The sequence below is a fragment of the Ovis aries genome, chromosome 1, assembly GCF_016772045.2.
Source record: "Ovis aries strain OAR_USU_Benz2616 breed Rambouillet chromosome 1, ARS-UI_Ramb_v3.0, whole genome shotgun sequence".
Classification (NCBI taxonomy): domain Eukaryota; kingdom Metazoa; phylum Chordata; class Mammalia; order Artiodactyla; family Bovidae; genus Ovis; species Ovis aries.
Window position 1 is genome coordinate 187,485,119 of NC_056054.1, and position 20,812 is coordinate 187,505,930.

Genomic DNA, 20,812 nt, shown 5'->3' on the forward strand with positions numbered 1-20,812 from the left:
TTCAGAGAGATTTTCTTAAGGATATTTGAACGTTTTGCTCTGGTTATAAGTTGATGACTGAAGAGTATGAATTCAGGCTAAGATTGCAGTGTCATTCGGCTTGGGGCTGAATTAATTCATCCTTTGGGCACTGACCAGACTGTGCTGGTAGTCAGCTAAAATGTCTAAGATATTTTGATGCAGACTGCTGCTGAGCCAAATCCCCCATTGTGAACTCGTACAGCTGGAGATTTGGGCCTGAGGCAGGACTTGGCATTTATTCTTATTAACTAGATTCTGCCTTTCACTTTAACCTGGTGCTTCCACATTTGTTCAACTCCTTCTCTTACCCTACATTTGAACGGAAGGAGGTCAAACCAACAGAACTGAGCTAGGATGACGATGTATTTGTGACTCTAGACGTGAGTGTCTGTCCCTTTGGAGCAGGAAAAAGAAAACTTTTTGCCGAGTATCAGGTTATTTTCTCCAATACCTCATTTAATGCTCCAAGAATCCCTTAAGGTAAGTGTTAACCCCAGTCTACTGAAAAAAAAATCTGCATTTTTCTTTACTTGACATTTTTAAGCATGGTAACTATGCAATTTTTTACTCTTTCAGCTTAATGTTATTTTGTAAACACTTTATCACATTGCTTCATATTTTCCTTTATTTTTTTGGCTTTATAAGTAAATAAATACTCCCTCCTTGTTCTAAAAACATTTTGAGGCACTCCTGCCTTGATGTTTATCATTTTAACGACTATATTATAGCTCACTAAGTTACCCCAAAATATGAAAATATTTTATTTTACCAATTTCCTATTGTTGACAGGTTGGCTTTGTTTCTTTGCTTTTGTGGTTTTTTAAAAATTATGACATTCTGTAAAAAAACATCCTGCTATGAACATCTACACATAAGTATCTTTTGTTCTGGAAATTTCCCCAAGGATGGAATTAATGCATCCTCTGCATCAAAGAGGATAACAACTCTGGTGGCTCTTTATAGAGACAAGCAAATTGCTCACGTAAAACAGTATGTGTTATCTGAGGATAAAAGGAAATAACTGGCTTTCTACAAAAGAAATTAATTTTCCACTTACTCATAAAGTATTCGCGCCCCTGATAGGTGGCAGGTGCCATGCCAGGGAATGGGGACAGGAATGAGCAGGGGCGGCCGGTCGCGGTCTCCTAGCAGCTCACAGTCAGGTCGGACAGAGGAAATTACACCCGACAGGTGTCTGCCTCTGCCTAGGGAGGACCGAAGTGCCCTTTTGCGCAAGAGAGTGGAAGGAGGGAGCTGCCTGCAAACACCGAGCAGTTTCTGCAGCTTAGAACCGAGTCCTGCAGAATGAGTAAGAATTTTGGTACGCGATTTGTATTTATTTTACCTTGACTCTCCGGCCTTTCATCGGAAAAAAAAAAAAAGTTCCCCACTCCAGTACAGAGAAGGTTGGCAGAGTCGTAAGCCCCCAACCTCTTAAACTTCTTTGCATCTCCAAGGAGGAGGGAAGACGGGGTTCTTTCCGACCTGGGGAGCTGGGTCTGGGGTCCAAGAACCCCAAGGTAACACCGGAAGGAACAGCAGAGGAGGCGAGCGCGTGGCCCGCCGCCGGGAGAACCAGACCCGACGCGCGGTCTCGGCGCCGGGGTCCAGGGGACTCAGCTCAGCACGACTGGGAAGCCGGTGAGGGAACCGGGGCTGCCGGGTGGAGGGTTAGCGAGCAGCCCGCCAGAGAAGTGGAGCGGAGCTGGGCTCTGCAGTTGGGGACCCCGAGGGGGCGGGCGCCAGAGGGGCGGAGCTCCGAGGCAGAGGCCGCGGCGGCGGTCCAGAGGGTCTGCGGGGGCTGCTTCGGCAGGACCCGAGGACTGGCGCCTCTCCGAGCCAGTGACCTTGACATCGCGAGTGGGCCCCGCGCGCCGTCTTGAGCGCGCCTCGTGGAGACCCACGGGCGACCGGCCGGCGCTGCCCGGGGTGAGGGAGCCCGGGCCGGGACGCCAGGTAGGACCACCGGCCGCGAGGAGGGCGGGCAGGAAGGGCCCGGGTGGGGAGACGGAATGGAGGATCTGGGGGTCGCGGGCAGGGGGCTAAGCGAAGGGCGCAAGCTGGACCAGCTCAGCCCTGGGGACGCTGCGCGCAGGGCACGGGGGACGTCAGGGTCCAGGGTCCAGGGTCCAGCTTACAGGACCGAAGGCTTGCCGCTCCTCAGAAGCGGCAGTGGGTCACCCTCTTAGATACGCGGGGGTGCATGCGCACCAAAACGCGGCTTGTGGGGTGCCGTCTTCTGCCTCCGCCTTGTTTCCGCCTGTGACCATGGTCAGAAAGTATTCCCTGTCCGTGTGTCAACAGGGAGCAGGCAGTTTTCTGGCGTATATGCATATGGAAGGCTACTGTGTCAGAATCCATCCTCATGGGCCATGAGTCCCCTCTCAGGATACTTGGCCCAAGCTTCCAGCTGCCTTGGGGACCTAGCCTCACTGACACCAAACTAAGGTGTCAGTCCCCAGGCCTTTTCACCATATACCATATTTCTTAGGACGAAAAAAGAAGTACCAGTTTGATGGTCTTTTACTATTTATTTTTTTAAAATTGTAGTTTCAATACATGGTTTATAAAAAATATATAACTTCAAGAGATATTCCTATCCTAGCATTTGTGTCTACTTATACCCCCTGGTTTTTTTAACCCAGATCTTTTTCTACCCTACTTCTTCCGTCCCCTCCTGTTGATTCTTTATCCCACCTCCTGCCTAAAAAAGTATCCAAAGAAAATGACGTCACCGCCACCGCCCGCATCCCTTAATCTCTAGGGTTCCTTGCTGGCCCCACCCCTGATGTCTTTAAACGTCTTTCACCAGAGTAGCCCTTGGGGTAGTGAGTCCACTGCCAAGAGGACATTTCTTTTACTTGCCTTAACTCTCCCAGAGATTCGAAGAAAGGAGCTTTGGGGAAGGGTCCCTGAAGAATTTTATACTACCAGTTATTTTCCTTAAACTGGACTTTCCAAACGCAATTTAAGTAGTCTGGTACTGATGAAAATTTATGAAGGAAATTTCCTGAAATGCTCTAGACTTCCAAAAGTTAACACTTCACTAGCTCCTGTTCCTGAAAGCAGAGCTTTGCCAATCACAACTCTCACTACCTCTGTTGCCTCCATCCAGGACCAGCAAAGAAACAGGCATAGGATTTTTCATCAGTAGGAACCTAATAGGGTGGATTTTTATATATGTGAAGGGGCTCAAGACATAGCTTTGTGGTAGTCAAGAGGAAAGGGGAAGGGATAGAAGAAAGAATTAGAAGGGGCTAGGGGATTAGAAGGGGGGAGCAGATCAAGACCCAGAAGAGGAGAATTCTGGAGGCAGGACCCTGTCATTTAGGAAGGACCCCCAGATGATGTGACTGAGAGACCACTCAGTCAGCTTGCCGACAACCAGCACAAGCAACTACTTTCCAAGGCTTTTTCTATATAAGAACAAAACATTCAGAAGTGGAAAAAAATCAACAAATCAAGCCACTTTTGTCTTTGTGATAAAATAGAAGCAGTTTAAATTATTTCTACTGAATTAATGGGTTTTGTTTTTTAGGAGTTGTGTAGACTGTTTAAAATAACCTAATAGCTACTCCCGTCAACGAAGTTTTCCTTTGCTGTGTTCATATTTTCATGTTGCATGACCTTGACCCCACACAGTTCAGGAAGTTCAGGTTGGATAGAAACTGCCATTTTTAAGAACTTTTTGAAGGGGGGATTGGGAGAGATTAGAAAATAAGGACTGAGCCTTGTGGTAAGGTGGGGGAATAATGAAGAGGAATGGTTTGAGTACCACCTTGAGACTGGTAAGGAATCAGGTACAGTTCTTAGAATAAGGCAATAAATAAATAAGAGGTGAAGGAATCCATTCATCATTCATTTATGCATTCAAAATGTTTGCAGAGTGCCTGGCTATGTACCAGTCACTGAGGGAAAGATGGTAAATGAAACCAAGCAAGGTCTCTGATCTCCTGGGGTTAATAGATGCTTCAGGGAGGCAACCAATAGTAAGATAACTGAGTATTGAATATATGTAATTACAAACTAAGATAAGCTTTGTCAAGGAAAGAAATAAAGGTCTTTGAGGGTGTATATAGACTACCCTAGAGATCAGGGAAGGCTTTCTCAAGGAAGTTTCCCTTGAGCTGAGATTCGGGAGCAAGTGAAAATGTTGAGGGTGTAGGTGGCTTTGAGGCAGGATCAGAATCAGTTAGGAATTCCATTTGGTTGCCAGTAATCAAGAAGGCATTTTGTTATTTTGGTCTTCTGATGCAAACAGCCGACTCATTGGAAAAGTCCCTGATGCTGGGAAAGATTGGGGGCAGAAGGAGAAAAGGGCATCAGAGGATGAGATGGCTGGATGGCATCACCGATGCAATGGACATAAACTTGGGCAAACTTGGTGAGATGGTGAGGGACAGGGAGGCCTGGGCAGCGAGGAGGTCACAAAGAGTCAGATACAACTGGTCGACTGAACAGCAATAACCATCATGAAGGCAGATGTAGTGTTTGCAATACTGCATATGTACAGATGTAGAGTTGACATTTTTGGAATTTAGGAGAGATGCTTTGTTATCATAGCATTGTTTGTACTGCCCTGAATTGGTCATGGTTTTCCATTGCTGATGGTCTTACTTTTAAATTTAATGTTAAGATTCATTTTAGTCTGTCAGTTTATTTTATTGTGCACAATAAAATGTATGCATTGTGCTTCAAATGTGAATCATCACACTGAGGTAGATATGTGCATAACTCGCATACCAAATTTGGCTTGTGTGGTGATAGCTCATTATTGTCACTGAATACTTTCCCAGGTGAAAACAGGTGTGGCAGGTCAGCTACAGTGTCTTCTCTCCACGCCTATCCACTGCTTTGATTTTAGTTGCCCTAAAGCTGCATGTATCTCTTCAAGTTTCATATATAGTTGTTAGGTAAAGAAAAAAATTACTAATTGCATTGATGCAATAAAGTAAAATTAGTATAAATCTCACAATGTAATGGCATGGTGAGCTTTGACCAGGTATCATATTTCATGTGCAAACAAATATTTTTATTCATTCAACAACATTTATAGTGAACCTTCAATGTGCCTAGCACTCTGTGAGATACTGTGGGTAAGATGGATTAGTAAGATGATGAGACTTCATAGAAGTCTAAGAGGAGAGGGCATACTCATCTGTGCAAGGGTGGGAAAGTATTGTGGTTGCTGTAATCGAAGCATAAGTAGAGAACAGTGATGCACAAGGGAAAGGAGTGGTCATTTCTGCCAGAAAAGGTTCATGGAGGAGTTAATACTTGAGCTGAATCTTGAAAGATGAGACATTCCAAAAGATAGACAAAGGGAAGAGGGCATTCTAGAAGAGGAATTCATGTGCCAAAACAAACAGGCATGAAACAGAGTGTCAAGGTCCAGGACGTGCAACTGGCTCGAAGAGCTAAGGCATGAAGAACAAAGAGGGGCTCATTAAGAGATGAGGCCGGAGTGGCAGACATGCCAGGTCACAGAACCTGCATCCCATCACACTGATAGCATTGTGGTTAAAGTATGTGCTCTGAGGTCAGACAGTCCCAGATATGCATCATGGTTCTGCCACTTGCCAGCCGTGGGGTAGTCACTTAGTAATAAATAAATAATAATTACAACTCCGGGAATTGGTGATGGACAGGGAGGCCTGGCGTGCTGCGATTCATGGGGTCACAAAGAGTCGGACACAACTGAGCAACTGAACTGAACTGAACTGAACTGAATGGTAATGAAGTTGTATCTCTCTCATAAGGTTGTTGCAGGAACTGAGGTTAAGTCATGGAGTACCTGGCACAGATTATGCACCCACTTGTTGCTGGCTGTTATTTTTTATCCTAGGGCGCTAAGAGTCAGATACGACTGAGTGACTTCACTTTCACTTTTCACTTTCATGCATTGGAGAAGGACATGGCAACCCATTCTAGTGTTCTTGCCTGGAGAATCCCAGGGACAGAGGAGGCTGGTGGGCTTCCTTCTACAGGGTTGCACAGAGTTGGACACCACTGAAGCGACTTAGCAGCAGCAGCAGCAGCAGCAAGGGAGCCACTGGAGGGTCTTACATAGAGAAGTGACTTAGGGAGCAGTTTTATTTAGAGCACAGTTATTCTGGCTGCATGTGGCTGCTGGGTGAAAGGGGGTTAAGTTTGGAGCAGAGCAGTCATTTAAAGCTGGAGAAGGAAATGGCAACCCACTGCAGTATTCTCGCCTGGAGAATTCCCATGGACAGAGGAGCCTGGCAGGCTACAGTCCACGGGGTCGCAAGAGTCGGACACAGCTTAGCAACTAAACCAATCATTTAAAGAGATTATAGCTATTCGGATGATAGTGATGATGGCCTGAACCATGAAGAAAAGGAGATAAGTGCTTGAGACAACTGCAAAGTAGATGCCACAGAACTCAATTACTTACTAGTCGTGAGCAGTGGGATTCTGGTCTGTCATCCTTTGGTACTGTCATTCAGGTGTTCCTAGGATAAACAAAAGGAAGCCAGGTATCAAGCAGGACTGCGAATCAGATATTTAGTTTATATGCTGAGAGCTTAATGATTGGCACCCCCCAAAAGCGGTCTTTTTGATTTAAGAGACCTTTTGACACCTTCTATCTCATAACTTTGAAGGATCAGGAAGGTCTAGTCCATCCATAATGAATTTCACTTATTCATTCTCCCTGTCTCTTTCCTTTTCTCTCTCTCTCTTTCTCTCATTTCTGGGAGGCCTTTAGTTCCAGGTGGATGAACATTAGACTTCATTCATTTGCCATAGTCATAAAGTGGCACATATAAAGGCTGCTTGTGTTTGATACTTTTGGTGCAACTCTTGCCTGACTCTAGCATGACTGAGTTTTTCCTTCTCTTTTCTCAAGTGTCTGAGCGAAATCCAATAACCTCTGGCTGAGGCATGTTTATTAAAGCCAGTGAGAATTAGAGGATTTAAGTGGTCCCTATTGGCTTCCCTATTGGCTCAGACTATAAAGAATCCACCTGCAATGCAGGAGACCTAGATTTGACCCCTGAGTTGGGAAGATCCCCTGGAGAAGGGAATGACAACCCACTCCAGTATTCTTGCCTGGAGAGTTCTATGGACAGAGGAGCTGGGTGGGCTACAGCCCATGGGGTTGCAAAGAGTCTGAGTGACTAACACATACACACAGAAACACACACACACACACACACACATACTTTATAATACAGTGTAGTTTGGGTAGCCACATCATCCATTCATAAGACTGAAAATAATCCAGATGTATATGATAGTGTTTACTGAAAAGTTGCTAGGGGCTTTATGCCTGTTCCCTCCAAATGTGGATCCTGGGGAATGCTGATTGAATTCTTTTCTTTTGGATTCAGCTGCTTGAACAACTGTCTGATTACTCGAAGACAGAGAGATGAACCGACTTTAAATTAGGCAGGGCCAAGGAATAAGGTTAGAAAGTGAAGAGGAACTAAAAAGCCTCTTGATGAAAGTGAAAGAGGAAAGTGAAAAAGTTGGCTTAAAGCTCAACATTCAGAAAACTAAGATCATGGCATCTGGCCCCATCACTTCATGGGAAATAAATGGGGAAACAGTGGAAACAGTGTCAGACTTTATTTTGGGGGGGCTCCAAAATCACTACAGATGGTGACTGCAGCCATGAATCAAAGATTTTAAAATTTAAAAATAAAAAAATAAATAAATAAATAAAAATTAAAAAAAGAAAAAAAAAACAAAACAAATAAATAAATAAATAAATAAAATAAAATAAAAGATGCTTATTCCTTGGAAGGAAAGTTATGACCAACCTAGATAGCAAATTCAAAAGCAGAGACATTACTGTGCCAACAAAGGCCCGTCTAGTCAAGGCTATGGTTTTTCCAGTGGTCAAGTATGGATGTGAGAATTGGACTGTGAAGAAAGGTGAGCGCTGAAGAATTGATGCTTTTGAACTGTGGTGCTGGAGAGGACTCTTGAGAGTCCCTTGGACTGCAAGGAGATCCAACCAGTCCATCCTAAAGGAGACCAGTCCTGAATGTTCATTGGAAGGACTGACGTTGAAGCTGAAACTCCAGTACTTTAGCCGCCTCATGCAAAGAGTTGACTCACTGGAAAAGACCCTGATGCTGGGAGGGATTGGGGGCAGGAGGAGAAGGGGATGACAGAGGATGAGATGGCTGGATGGCATCACCTACTTGATGCACATGAGTTTGCATGGAGTTGGTGATGGACAGGGAGGCCTGGCGTGCTGCGATTCATGGGGTCACAAAGAATTGGACACGACTGAGCGACTGAACTGAACTGAAGGAATAAGGTGCTTCCCTGATAGCTCAGCTGGTAAAGAATCTGCCTGCAATGCAGGAGACCCCAGTTTGATTCCTGGGTTGGGAAGATCCCCTGGAGAAGGGAACAGCTACCCACTCAGGTATTCTGGCCTGGAGAATTCCATGGACTATCCCATGGGGTCACAAAGAGTCGGACAGGGCCGAATGACTTTCACTTTCAAGGAGTAAGGTGGCAAAATGTGAAATGAAGGGGAAAAAAGGTCTGCCTCTGCCATGGATGGTCTAGAATTTGGTTAAAAGTGGACTTCCCGTCTCTGTGACCTTGGGCAATATAGCCAAGCTCTGTGAACCTCAGCTTTTACTGGTGGATATCCCAGGTGGCATAGTGGTAAAGAATCTGCCTGCCAATCCAGGAGACACAAGGGATGCAGGTTTGATCCCTGAGCTGGGGAGATTGCCTGAAATAGCAAATGACAACCCATTCCAGGATTCTTGCCTGGAAAATTCCATGGACAAAAGAGCCAGGTGGACTAGAGTCCATGGGGTCGCAAAAGAGATGGATACAACTTAGCGACTAAATATTAATAACAACAACAAATCCCTTTAATAACTGTAAAACTGAGGTAATATTTCCTTGTGGACTAGATATGAAAAGTGGTTAATACAGTACTTGGCATTTGGTAGCTGCTTACCTGGCCTGTATCCTTTGTCACAGCTCATCTCTGGGGCTTACATGGAAAAAGTAAGACGAATGAGGATTTCTTAGTTTAAGTAACCTGAATTAATTGACTTTTATGTATTTCTTATCTATGACTGATTCACACTTACACCACTCCTCCTCCCCGGGAACTGGTTGGAAACCTGTTTTCCTCCACCTTCAGGGAATGCTTATCAGTGATGGGGGCAAAGGTAATATGAGACCTGCTGAGAGGAAGCTAATTTTAGATATTCTTCTTTCAACAAATCTTTCAATACACACAAGCAAAATTACTATCAAATAGCAAAATGAAGTTACTTGACTTCTTTCATCCATGTTTTTGTTGCTGGAGTTCCTGACATGCATGTTTCTTATTTAAATTGTTTTTCATGTAGAAAAAAAAGAAGCAAGCTCAAAGAGACTCTAATCGTTCCCCCTAATAATGGTGAACTGCTTGTACTGAGGCGGAAAAAAGTTTTGTTTTTCTCCTTATAATAGAGACTGATGGTTGAAAGAATGATCATTTCTAAAGTCTTTCAAAATATTCTATAATTTGACATAGTTTAGTTCAACAAGCTTCAGTTGAGTTCCAGTTGCATGTCAGACATTGAGTTGGCACCGTTCACTCAGAGAGGCCGGATGAGTTACCCAGATCTCCAGTCTGGTAGCCTTTGTGGAAGACGGTGCCCAGGGAGAGGAGGCGGTGCCAGCTGATCTGAGAGAGCTGGTGAGAGGGGAACACACAAGCCGAGGTTCTCCAGCACAGCTTCAGACCACAAGTCTGTCAGATCATGAGCACCTCCAGGCTCAGGATCCCAGTCTGCTCATCCCTACACCCACAGCCACTGCCCACAAGGACCCTTCTGTCAAGTGTTTCTCGGTTGAGAGACCAGGAGAAGAAGGTAGTGAGGAAGCCAGGTGTCCTTCTCTTTCTACACAATTAAAAATGAAAATATCTCAACTAAAGTTTGGCTCTGTGCAATTGTCAGCCAATTTTCACCCTTGTCTTTGGAGAGGCAGTGCAGTACATTGGTTAAAAGTCTGGGCTCTATCGTTAGATTGCCTGAGTTATCTCCCAGTTTGACACCTTACTGACTATGTGACTTTAGACAGGTTGTTCAACCTCTTTATGTCCCAGTTTCCTTATCTATAAACTGGGGTTATTAATATTGTCTACCTCGTTGATTATTAAAGCTCTTAACTGAGCTAATACACATTGTTCAAGGTCATCAAGCACAGACAACATGTCTTATTTAACATTGAAACCCCAGAATCCAGCACATTACCTGGTACACTGGAGAAGATTACTGAGTGAACAAGTCTAATATATAGGCTGGTGTAGTAGTCAGTGACTGACAAAGCACTCTTCCATCATTAACTCATTTGATCCTCAGAATATCTCACAAGATAAGTAAGGGAGATGGGCAGGACAGGCATCATCATCTCCATTTACAAATGAGAGAACCGGTGCACTGAAAGGTAGAGTGACTTGCCAGAGGAAGCACATAAATGCTATTATAATGCTCATAATGTGCTATTATATATAGCACATAATGCTATAAATGACGAATTCTCCTGACTATTTCCAGCCTTCTCCTCTTCCCATTTTTTGGTTGTTTCTTAGTCCTATGCATGTTTAATGGAACTCAAAGGAGGTCCAACCGAAAAAAAAAAAAATATGAACACACATGGCTTGTTTAGCTTTCTGAAAAAAAATGAACTTCTTACTACTGTTACTGTGTTTCAGTTGCTAAGTCATGTCCAACCCTTTGCAACCCCCATGAACTGCAGCACTCCAGGTTCCTCTGTCCTCCACCATCTCCCGGAGTTTGCTCAAATTCATGTCGGTTGAGATAGTGATGTTATCTAACCATCTAACCCTCTGCTGCCCCTTCTTACTGTAAATATACTCAAAAGAGTAACAGGTTTGGAAAGTTTCTATTTTGGGAGGTGGGGAGGAAAGCAGAGGATATTTTACAAGAATTAGGAAGTTCTTTCAAAGTGAAAAAGTAACAGAATCATAAAGGAAAATTTTGTTAGATTTTATTACATAAACATTTAAAACACTTATATATAGAAAGTCATAATTAAAAGGAATAGAAACTAAAAACTATTGCAGCAAGTATGCCAGATGGTTAAAAGTTTCCATATTGAAAGAGCTCATAGAATTTAAAACCATGGATTCAAAAAAGTGGGCAAAGGATAGTAAGAGTTTTCAAATGAGGAAAAGCACATAGCAGGTGAACATATATAAATATTTTAACTTTATTTAATAAAAGAAGTAAGAATTATTTTAAAGTGATATACCAATTTGTTGATCAAGAATACCAAGACTGAGGACTCCCCTGGGGGTCCAGCGGTTAAGACTCTGTGCTTCCAGTGCAGGAGGCACAGGTTCCATCCCTTGTCAGGGAACTAATATCCCACATACTGCATGGTGCAGCCAAAAAAAAAAAACATACTAAGACTGTAAAGATAATGCTGGTGCAGTGAGGAAATGGCTATTCTTATAACATATTGTCTGTAAAATAACTCCCTTTAAATTGTTGATCACGGTTGACCAAGGATTTCAGTTTCTGAATTTCTATCCTAAAGAAATGATTGGAAATATGGTGAAAAATTTATACCCAGAGGTGTTCTTCACAGTGTTTATTAATGAAAGTGAAACACTAGAAAAAACTTGTGTGTCCAATAATAATGTAGAGGTTAAATAAATTATGGTGGGGGTGAAGCAGCACAGACTAGCAGCTAGAAGCGTGGATTTAGAGTCTCATGACCTAGGTTCAAATCCTGACTCTGCCAGTTATTCACCCTTTAGGCTTAGATACCTCTCCATGTCTCACTTTGCTCATCTATGCACTGGGAATGACAAGAGTACCCACCACAAAAGGGTTGTTTTGTGATTGAATGAATCATTATATGTTTATAATTCTCAAATCTTCAAAACTCTAGAAACATAAAGGTTTTTTAGAATTTAATTATCATGATTAAATAACATAAACTACCATAACTTTATTCCACTTACTGTGGCTGTTTTCTACTACTATAATTAAGATTGAGTATTAATTCTTTTCTATACTGTTACTTTCCTTATAGAATCTCTAGGATTCTTTTTATAAATTGATAACCCTCATGCACAAGTGAAAAGATTAGTTTTGAGGACAAAACTAACTGAAGTCAGGCATATCTACTTTGAGCTAACCTCTTCTTTCCAAAGTTTCTTTGGAAATAATATATTATATTGTGAAAGCTGGACTGTAAAGAAGGCAGAGTGACAAAGAATTGATACCTTCAAACTGTGGTGCTGGAGAAGACTCCTGAAAGTCCCTTTGACAGAAAGGAGATCAAACCAGTCAATCTTAAGAGAAATCAACCCTGAATACCGGTTTGAAGGGCTGATGCTGAAGCTGAAGCTCCAGTATTTTGGTCATCTGATTTGAACAGCCGACTCATTGGAAAAGTCCCTGATGCTGGGAAAGATTGAGGACAGAAGTAGAAGAGGGCGTCAGTGGATCAGATACCCGGATGGCATCACTGATACAATGGACATGAACTTGGACAAACTTCGGGAGATGGTGAAGCACAGGGAGGGCTGGCATGCTGCAGTCCATGGGGCCGCAAAGAGTTGGACACAACTGGGCGACTGAACAGCAAAAACAATATTATTAACATGCAGATTATTGAGCTCCACCCTTGGAAGTTCTGCGTTAGTAAGTCTGGGGAGAAGACAAATGTCCACCTTTTACAGCTCCCAAAGTGATGCTGGTGATGCTGATCCATGGACCACACATTAAGTAGTCCTACTGTAATCCATGCCTTAATTTTTAACACCCCTTATACTGTATCTTTTTAATGTGAACATTTTCATTTCTGGATATCTTCAGCTTGCTTTTTAGATTTTCATTCTCCTGTCCCTTTATTTCTATGCTGTGTTGTTATGTCCAGGATTAGTAATATAATAAACTAATCTATCACTTTCTAAACACTTTTCAGGTGCCAGTAATGGTATTAGTACTCTATTCATATTATTTTTTCATTCTGCAACAACCCTGAAAGGAGGACATTGTTATCTTGACTTTAGAAGTGAGAAAACTGAGGTGCTAGGACTCCCAGTGAGTGAGAGGAACAAGTTACTTTCCATTTTACTGTCCTACCTCTTTCATACAGTGGCACACGTCACCAAGCCTCCCATGACATGCTTTCTCAGTCCTGCCCCAGCTGCTTAGTTCCCCAGTATAGCACACCCCTCTTCTCATCACCCATCCAGATCCCATCCAGGCCTTCTACACCAGGAAGCTTTCCTAGCTTTGTCCTGCCACAGCCCACACCCCTCTACATCTTTTATTCTTATCTGGCCATTTAGCCTATATGTTTGCATTTTCATACCAAGGGATTTTTGTCTAACTGGACTTGGAACTCCTTAAAGGAAGGGCCCGTCTCTTACATCTCTGGGTCCCCCTTGGAACAGCTGTGATAGGGACTGATTGCCTGCCTTACCCCCACTTCCTGCTCTCCTCCTTTCCTATCCTCCCAGTCTCCTCCTGTCCCTGCCTGCTGCTGCTGCTGCTGCTGCTGCTGCTGCTGCTGCTGCTGCTGCTAAGTCGCTTCAGTCATGTCCGACTCTGTGTGATCCCATAGACAGCAGCCCACCTCTGTCCCTGGGATTCTCCAGGCAAGAACACTGGAATGGGTTGCCATTTTCTTCTCCAGGTCCCTGCCTAATTTGGTAAAATCAAGCCACATCAGTGAGAAGGTGGAAAATAAGTGAGGTTGAACCCTTCTTAATGCCCTTCCCTGCAGTGCAGTTGTGGGTGGTTTGCTAATGTCCACAGTGCCATGAGAAGGCACTTTTCCATGGGGCTCTGCACTGGGCAGCCAAGTACCTGCAGTGCCCTTTAGCCCTTGGATCTTCTTGGGGATTTCTAGAAACCTTCCTCTCCTTTCATAGTTCTTCAAATCTCATGTCCTTTGTTTTACTTCCCAATTTCACTGTACATCCTTGTCTTCATTCAAGTGTCTGTCAAGAGGTGTCACCTGCCCACTCCTAACTTGTACATCTTTGGGGCCACTTCCCCCTTAACAAGACCTCCTGGGGCCAGTACAGTGGGACACATTCATCTGGTCTGCATACTTTGGTTCTTTTTTGCCCTCCGCTCCCTTCCGCCTTCTCTTCCTCCTCTTTCCTTCCCTTGCTTTCTCTCTCCCTCTTTCTTCTGAGGTCATTATTCCTGATATTGTATGGGTGGCGTTATAAAGTGACTCTGATAGCTTACATGTCTCAGGTCCTTTTATAATTTCCCCCAAATTTGTAAAGGGTCTGCCGAGCAGCTGGGACTCGTAGCGAAGGGTGAGATTTCTGTGATGCTTTCATTTCCTCCCTGTCCATTAGTATGAAAGTGCTGGGTGTGTCTGCCTCATGGAGCTGCATGGCTAAACTGACACTTGCATTAGTCCATGATTTTAGATTCAGTTAGGTTTCTCATTCAGAAGGCTTTTTGTGACCCTGGTTATGAGCCAGCTCTGGGGTGATCCTGACACCCTCCTTCAGTGTCTCCTGGGACCGCCATTCCTTCACCTTGGAGCCTCATTCCATATTCTTGGAAGATTTCCGACTGAAACCCTAGGATAAAAGTCATTCTGAGGACTGCCCTTTGCTGTTTCCTCAGGGTTTACAATGTTATTGGTCGTGGTACTAAGCATTTTTATATTGAATATATTGTTTTGTTTAAGCCTGTCAGAAACTTTAGTTAGGTTTTATCACAATACAGTGGGGAAACTGAGGTTTAGGAGGTTAAGTGACTTGCCTGAGGTCTCATGGCCAGCAAGTGGAACAGGCTAGATTCAAAAGCTCATAGTCAAAATTTAGTTTCTGGGAACTTTCTTCCATCCTTCAGAAAATATGACTTTGCCAAAAGCTCTCATATACATAGTTGTAACAGTATCAATGGGTACACCCTTTCTGGAGGGCAATTTGGCAATGCATATTAAAAGTTTTAAAAATGTTCTTACACTTTAGCAACTTCTATGCCTGAAGTTATGCTAAGGAAATGATCATTAGTACATGTAAAGATTTAACCCTAAGGAAGCTCTGCTGTGCTGTACTTCAGTTGTGTTTGACTCTTTGCAACCCCATGGACTGTAGCCTGCCGGGGTCCTCTGTCCATGGAATTTTCCAGGCTAGAATACTGGAGTGGGCTGCCATTTCCTACTTTCAGGGGATCTTCCTGACCCAGGGATCAAACTGGCTTTTCCTGAGTCTCCTGCATTGGCCACTGAGCTGCCTGGGGTATCAAAGAAGTTCAGGGCAGCGATTTTCATAATATGAAAAATTTGAAACAGGCTCCATGTCCAACAGAAAGGAATTGGCTAAATTAAGCATCATACATAGAGACAGTGAAATACCAAGCAGTCGTTATAAATTATTTGAAAAAAAAAAAAGAACATTTGGTGGCATAGAAATGTGTTCATTATGTAATAAATAACACGCTATAGGATTTCAGATATGTAGTATATATAAAAACTATGAAGAGTTTGTGAGATTAAAGGGATAGAATTAAGACTGATTTTTTATTTTCTTGTATCTTTTTTCGTATGTAATAATTACTTTTTAAACTGACATTGAGGTTTTTAAAATTTGTATTTATTTGTTTATTTTTTAATTAGGAAAATGGCTGCTCGTTGTTTGAACGTGTGGTCTTTGTTCATATTTACCAGTGCTCCCACTTTATATTTACAATTTTCTCCACAAACAAGCATTTCTCCAGACACCGAATTCTATCTTCTCGGTTGTTGTTGTTGTTGTTTTAGGGGTTTTGGGGGGGGGGTGGGAGGGGGGTTGACTAGCGCAGTGTTCGTTCACTTTTTCTCACTGGCCTGTTGTGCTTTGGTGTTCTGACCAAGTCGCTTCCAAACCGCCTGTGCTGTTGACTCACTGCTCTCCTGCACTCATCTCGCTGCCTCCGCTTCCATCAGGCCTCAAGGCGTCTTTGCAAAGAGCCCTCACTCCTGCCTCAGCTTTTCTTCCTTCTCTCACCACTCTCACCATCTGTCTGCTGCTTCCTTCACCAGACCCTTTGCATTTCCCTTTTCTGTTTGAACAGGGCCCACCTGTCTGTCTCTCAACTATTCATATTCTCCATTTAGCTGGTAATCCTTGGTCTGATCATTTCAGCTTCTGTTTTGGGGCTTCCGGAAGCGTTGTTTCACGTAATTTAAAAGCAATCCCCCACAAAAGGAATTCAGTTCTTTTATGAAAAAAACAAACAAATCAGTTTTACCACACACTCTTCTGAGAGGGGTGTGGAGTTTTCTGACACGTGCCTTTTTCTCTAGGACCTAAGTTGTAGATGGAACAGTTTAACCTCAGAAAAACAAAATACTAAACAAAATACTAATTAGCATTTCCTCTATAAAATATATATATATTATCCCTGACTACCCCCAAAAATAGTTTGTGACACATCATTTCCACTTTTGAGAATGAATCCTAAGAGATCTGTCATGTGTTAAAAAGAAGTATTTAAAACTAGGTTGATTGAAATGTTGTTTGTAAAAGTAAAAAATAAGAAATATCTTAAATGCCCAGCAGTACATCATTAGCTATGTACACTTTGATTCATATATTCCATAAACTACTATAAAAACATTTAATATGATTATTCTGTATTTATGGCAATAAATCAATGAGATTGCAGACTGGAATACATGAGGATCCCATTTCTGTAAAATTATGCATCTATGTCTGTATAGAGTCACCAAAGGGAAGTTTCTTGATAATGGACTTTTTGGGTAATTTTAATTTTCATTTTCTTCCCTATATTTTTTTATATTGCTTGCCAGTTTTACAGTTAGCAAATTTTGTTTTTAAACAAAAAGTCTTAAGTTTTTTTCTTAGTAAATTATATAACTAACTTCAGTTTTTTATTTCACTTACTAATGTTTACTATGAAAGCATCAAACACCCTTTGCTTGGCTTCTTATTATGAAATTTGTTATTCATACTAGAGATAATTCACATGATAGTTTCAGTCAGTTCAGTTCAGTTCAGTCGCTCAGTCGTGTCCGACTCTTTGCGACCCCATGAATCATAGCATGCCAGGCCTCCCTGTCTATCACCAACTCCCAGAGTTTACCCAAACTCATGTCCATCAAGTCAGTGATGCCATCCAGCCATCTCATCCTCTGTCATCCCCTTCTCCTCCTGCCCCCAATCCCACCCAGCATCAGGGCCTTTCCAATAAGTCAACTCTTTGGCATGAGGTGGCCAAAGTATTGGAGTTTCAGCTTCAGCATCAGTCCTTCCAATGAACACCCAGGACTGATCTCCTTTAGGATGGACTGGTTGGACCTCCTTGCAGTCCAAGAGACTCTCAAGAGTCTTCTCCAACACCACAGTTCAAAAGCATCAATTCTTAAGCACTCAGCTTTCTTCACAGTCCAACTCTCACGTCCATACATCACCACTGGAAAAACCATAGCCTTGACCACACGGACCTTTGTTGACAAAGTAATGTCTCTGCTTTTGAATATGCTGTCTAGGTTGGTCATAAGCTTCCTTCCAAGGAGTAAGTGTCTTTTAATTTCATGGCTGCAATCACCATCTGCAGTGATTTTGGAGCCCCAAAAAATAAAGTTTGATACTGTTTCCACTGTTTCCCCATCTATTTCCCATAAAGTAATGGGACCAGATGTCATGATCTTCGTTTTCTGAATGTTGAGCTTTAAGCCAACTTTTTCACTCTCCTCTTTCACTTTCATCAAGAGGCTTTTTAGTTCCTCTTCACTTTCTGCCATAAGGGTGGTGTCATCTGCATATCTGAGGTTATTGATATTTCTCCCAGCAATCTTGATTCCAGCTTGTGCTTCTTCCAGCCCAGTGTTTCTCATGATATACTCTGCATAGAGGTTAAATAAACAGGGTGACAATACACAGCCTTGACATACTGCTTATCCTATTTGGAACCAGTCTGTTGTTCCATGCCCAGTTCTAACTGTTGCTTCCTGACCTGCATACAGGTTTCTCAAGAGGCAAGTCAGGTGGTCTGGTATTCCCATCTCTTTCAGAATTTTCCACAGTTTATTGTGATCCACACCGTCAAAGGCTTTGGCATAGTCAATAAAGCAGAAAGAGATGTTTTCTGGAACTCTCTTGCTTTTTCCATGATCCAGCAGATGGTGGCAATTTGATCTCTGGAACCTCTGCCTTTTCTAAAACCAGCTTGAACATCTGAAGGTTCACAGTTCACATATTGCTGAAGGCTGGCTTGGAGAATTTTGAGCATTACTTGACTAGCATGTGAGATGAGTGCAGTTGTGCGGTAGTTTGAGCATTCTTTGGCATTGCCTTTCTTTGGGACTGGAGTGAAAACTGACCTTTTCCAGTCCTGTGACCACGGCTGAGTTTTCCAAATTTGCTGGCATATTGAGTGCAGCACTTTCAATGCATCATCTTTCAGGATTTGAAATAGCTCCACTGGAATTCCATCACCTCCACTAGCTTTGTTCGTAGTGATGCTTTCTAAGGCCCACTTGACTTCACATTCCAGGATGTCTGGCTCTAGGTGAGTGATCACACCATCATGATTATCTGGGTTGTGAAGATCTTTTTTGTACAGTTCTTCTGTGTGTGTTCTTGCCACCTCTTCTTAATATCTTCTGCTTCAGTTAGGTCCATACATTTCTGTCCTTTATTGAGCCCATCTTTGCATGAAATGTTCCCTTGGTATCTCTAATCTTCTTGAAGAGATCTCTAGTCTTTCCCATTCTGTTGTTTTCCTCTATTTCTTTGCATTGATCGCTGAGGAAGGCTTTCTTATCTCTCCTTGCTATTCTTTGGAACTCTGCATTCAGATGCTTATATCGTTCCTTTTCTCCTTTGCTTTTCACTTCTCTTCCTTTCACAGCTATTTGTAAGGCCTCCCCAGACAGCCATTTTGCTTTTTTGCAATTCTTTTCCATGGGGATGGTCCTGATCCCTGTCTCCTGTATAATGTCACTAACCTCATTCCATAGTTCATCAGGCACTCTATCTATCAGATCTAGTCCCTTAAATCTATTTCTCACTTTCACTGTATAATCATAAGGGATTTGATTTAGGTCATACCTGAATGGTCTAGTGGTTTTCTCTTTCTTTAGTTTAAGTCTGAATTTGGCAATAAGGAGTTCATGATCTGAGCCACAATCAGCTCCCGGTCTTGTTTTTGCTGCCGTGGCTGCGATGGACCACGCAGCCGAGAGGAGCAACCGCACATCCAAGGTGTGGCAGCTGCACGGGTGCAGAGAGCCGAGAGGAGCTACTCCACGTTCAAGGTCAGGAGGGACAACCTTGCCAAGGTAAGGAGCAGCAGCTGCACTTTGCTGGAGCAGCTGTGAAGAGATATCCCAAGTCCAAGGTAAGAGAAACCCAAGTAAGATGGTAGGTGTTGTGAGAGGGCATCAGAGGACAGACACACTGAAACCATAATCACAGAAAACTAGTTTGTCTGATCACATGGAACACAGCCTTGTCTAACTCAATGAAACTAAGACATGCCGTGTGGGGCCACCCAAGATGGATGGGTCATGGTGGAGAAGTCTGACAGAATGTGGTCCACTGAAGAAGGGAATGGCAAATCACTTCAGTATTCTTGCCTTGAGAACGCTATGAACAGTATGAAAAGGCAAAATGATAGGATACTGAAAGAGGAACTCGCCAGGTCGGTAGGTGCCCAATATGCTACTGGAGATCAGTGGAGAAATAACTCCAGAAAGAATAAAGGGATGGAGCCAAAGCAAAAACAATACCCAGCTGTGGATTGGACTAGTGATAGAAGAAAGGTCCGATGCTGTAATGAGCAATACTGCATAGGAACCTGGAATGTTAGGTCCATGAATCAAGGAAAATTGGAAGTGGTCAAACAGGAGATGGCAAGAGTGAACATCGACATTCTAGGAATCAGCGAACTAAAATGGACTGGAATGGGTGAATTGAACTCAGATGACCATTATATCTACTACTGTGGGCAGGAATCCCTTAGAAGAAATGGAGTAGCCATCATGGTGAACAAAAGAGTCCGAAATGCAGTACTTGGATGCAATCTCAAAAACAACAAAATGATCTCTGTTCATTTCCAAGGCAAACCATTCAATATCATGGTAATCCAAGCCTATGCCCCAACCAGTAACGCTGAAGAAGCTGAAGTTGAATGGTTCTATGAAGACCTATAAGACCTTTTAGAACTAACACCCAAAAAAGATGTCCTTTTCATTATAAGGGACAGGAATGCAAAAGTAGGAAGTCAAGAAACACCTGGAGTACCAGGCAAATTTGGCCTTGGAGTACAGAATGAAGCAGGGCAAAGGCTAATAGAGTTTTGCCAAGAGAACGCACTGGTCATAGCAAACACCATGTTCCAACAACACAAGAGAAGACTCCACACACGGACATCACCAGATGGTCAACACCGAAATCAGATTGATTATATTCTTTGCAGCCAAAGATGGAGAAGCTTTATACAGTCAGCAAAAACATGATAGTTTAAAAAATAATAATGGTATGGATTTCTGATTATTTAAAATCCAGCTTAAGAAAATTATTTTTGGGGGGCCCATATGTGCCTCTAATGAAGTCCTACTCATTTTTCCACTCCCAAATTTGTATTTCACATTCCCTTACCTTATAGTTTTATGGGATACACATGTTCAGTTGTTCATTATGCTACAACTTAGTGTTATTGTAATGAACCTTGGTTCATATGCAATCAGTAAATAAATATTTAATAAACAAATGGTAAATATTTACATTGCAATAAATAAGGAAATTGTGTCAATATACACAGATGTCACATTGTTTGTA

General features: G+C 42.7%; 1 protein-coding gene across 3 annotated transcripts in view; it reads left to right on the top strand.

The window, feature by feature from the left end:
• Window positions 1-1,109: 1,109 nt before the first annotated feature.
• The window catches only part of CASR (calcium sensing receptor), a 93,143-nt gene continuing 73,440 nt past the window's right edge, over window positions 1,110-20,812 (top strand). Inside the window, exon 1 of one of the 3 annotated variants that reach the window (XM_027956319.3) lies at window positions 1,110-1,342. The gene's annotated coding sequence lies outside the window, so the exon portion shown is untranslated. Of the gene's footprint in view, window positions 1,663-1,806; window positions 1,978-20,812 lie in introns of those variants that run through there. The other 2 variants (XM_042232141.1, XM_042232135.2) reach the window with 2 other exon arrangements.